This window comes from Oncorhynchus clarkii, unplaced genomic scaffold, assembly GCF_045791955.1.
Source record: "Oncorhynchus clarkii lewisi isolate Uvic-CL-2024 unplaced genomic scaffold, UVic_Ocla_1.0 unplaced_contig_8680_pilon_pilon, whole genome shotgun sequence".
In the NCBI taxonomy this organism is placed as follows: domain Eukaryota; kingdom Metazoa; phylum Chordata; class Actinopteri; order Salmoniformes; family Salmonidae; genus Oncorhynchus; species Oncorhynchus clarkii.
Genome location: NW_027260929.1, coordinates 1 through 2,920, shown reverse-complemented (window position 1 = coordinate 2,920; position 2,920 = coordinate 1).

Below are 2,920 nucleotides of genomic sequence, written 5' to 3'. Positions count from 1 at the left end.
AACTGCCAAAGGGGGCGGAGTTGCAACCTGCTGCAGATATAGCCTAGAGTTCTGTCATGCTATCCAGGTCTGTGCCCAAATAATTCAAGCTTCTACTTTTAAAAATCCACCTTTTCAGAAACCAGTCTCTCACCGTTGCTGCTATATAGACCACCTTCTGCCCCCAGCTGTGCTCTGGACACCATATGTGAATTGATTTCCCCCCCCCCCCATCTATCTTCAGAGCTCGTACTGTTAGGTGACCTAAACTGGGACATGCTCAACACCCCCGGCCGTCCTAAACTAGATACCCTCAATCTTACACAAATGATCAATTAACCTACAAGGTGCAACCCCAAATCCGTAAACACAGGCACCCTCATAGATATCCTGACCAACCTGCTCACTAAATATCTCTACTGTCTTCAACCAGGGATCTCAGTGACCACTGCCTCATTGCCTGCGTCCGTAATGGGTCTGCAGTCAAGCGACCTCCACTCATCACTGTCAAACGCTCCCTGAAATACTTCTGTGAGCAGGTTTTTCTAATCGACCTGGCCCGGGTCTCCTGTAAGGATATTGACCTCAACCCGTCAGTAGAGGATACCTGGTTATTCTTTAAAAATACATTCCTTACCAACTTAAATAAGCATGCCCCATTAAAAAAAAAAAATTAAAACTAGGAACAGATATAGCCCTTGGTTCACGCCAGACCTGACTGCCCTTGACCAGCACAAAAACATCCTGTGGCGTACTGCATTAGCATCGAATAGCCCCCGTGATATACAACTTTTCAGGGAAGTTAAGAACCAATATACACAGGCAGTTAGGAAAGCAAAGGCTAGCTTTTATCAGAAATTAGCATCCTGTAGCACAAACTCTGAAAAAGTTCAGGGGAACCTAAAATCCATGCAGCTGCACTGAGGCTAGGAAAGACAGTCACCGCCGATAACACTACGATAGAGAATTTCAATAAGCATTTTTCTACAGCTGGCCATGCTTTCCACCTGGCTACCCCTATTCTGGTCAACAGCTCTACATCCCCCACAGCAACTAGCCCAAGCCTCCACATTTCCCCATCACCCATAAAGCGGATGTTCTGAAAGAGCTGCAAAATCTGGACCCCTACAAATCAGCCGGGCTAGACAATCTGGACCCCTTCGTTCTAAAATTATCTGCCGAAATTGTTGCCACCCCTATTACTAGCCTTTTCAACCTCTTTCATATCGTCTGAGATCCCCAAAGATCCCGCAGTCATCCCCCTCTTCAAAGGGGGAGACACTAGACCCAAACTGATTCTGATATATCCATCCTACCCTGCCTCTCGAAGGTCTTCGAAAGCCAAGTAACAAACAGATCACCAACCATTTAGAATCCCACTGTACCTTCCCCGGTCACGGGTGCACCTCAGCCACGCTCAAAGTCCTAAACGATATCATAACCGCCATCGATAAGAGAACTGTGCAGCCGTATTCATTGACCTGGCCAAGGCTTTCGACTCTGTCAATCACCACATTCTTATTGGCAGACTCAACAGCCCTGGTTTCTCAAATGACTGCCTCGCCTGGTTCACCAACTACTTCTCTGATAGAGTTCAGTGTGTCAAATCGGAGGGTCTGTTGTCCGGACCTCTGGCAGTCTGTATGGGGGTGCCACAGGGTTCATTTCTCGGGCCGACTCTCTTCTCTGTATATATCAATGATGTCGCTCTTGCTGCTGGTTATTCTCTGATCCACCTTGACTCAGACGACAACATTCTGTTTACCTCTGGCCCTTCGTTGGACACTGTTAACTAACCTCCAGACGAGCTTCAATGCTATACAACTCTCCTTCCGTGGCCTCCAACTGCTCTTAAATGCAAGTAAAACTAAATGCATGCTCTTCAACCGATCGCTGCCCGCCCGTCTAGCATCACTACTCTGGACGGTTTTGACTTAGAATATGTCTACAAATATATGTCTACCAAATACCAACTACAAATACCTAGATGTCTGGTTAGACTAAACTCTCCTTCCAGATTCACATTAAACATCTCCAATCCAAAATTAAATCTAGAACCGGCTTCCTATATCGCAACAAAGCGTCCTTCACTCATGCTGCCAAACATACCCTCGTACAACTGACTATCCTACCAATCCTTGACTTCGTTGATGTCATTTACAAAAGTCTCCAACACTCTAGTCAGCAGATTGGGTGCAGTCGTTCACAGTGCCATCCGTTTTGTCACCAAAGCCCCATATAGTACTACACACCACTGCACCACTCGCAGTACTACACACCACTGCGACCTGTACGCTCTCGTTGGCAGGCCCTCGCTACATATTTGTCACCAAACCCACTTGCTCCAGGTCATCTATAAGTCTATGCTAGGTAAAGCCCTGCCTTATCTCAGCTCACTGGTCACCATAGCAGCAACCACCCATAGCACGCACTCCAGCAGGTATATCTCACTGGTCATTCCCAAAGCCAATTCCTCCTTTGGCCGCCTTTCCTTCCAGTTCTCCTCTGCCAATGACTGGAACGAACTGCAAAAATCATTGAAGCTGGAGACTCATATCTCCCTCACTAACTTTAAGCATCAGCTGTCAGAGCAGCTCACCTCTACACAGCCAATCTGTAAATAGCCCAACCAACTACCTCATCCCCAAATTGTTATTATGCTCCTTTGCACCCCAGTATCTCTACTTGCACATTTATCTTCTGCAACATCTACCACTCCAGTGTAATTGCTATATTGTAATTTTTTCACCACAATGGCCTCCTCATTGCTTTCCCTCCCTTGTCCTACCTCATGTGCAAACACTGACTTTCCTATTGTGTTATTGACTACGTTTGTTTACTCCATGTGTAACTCTGTGTTGTGTCACACTGCTTTTCTTTATCTTGGCCAGGTCGCAGTTGTAAATGAGAACTTGTTCTCAACCGGCCGACCTGGTTAAAT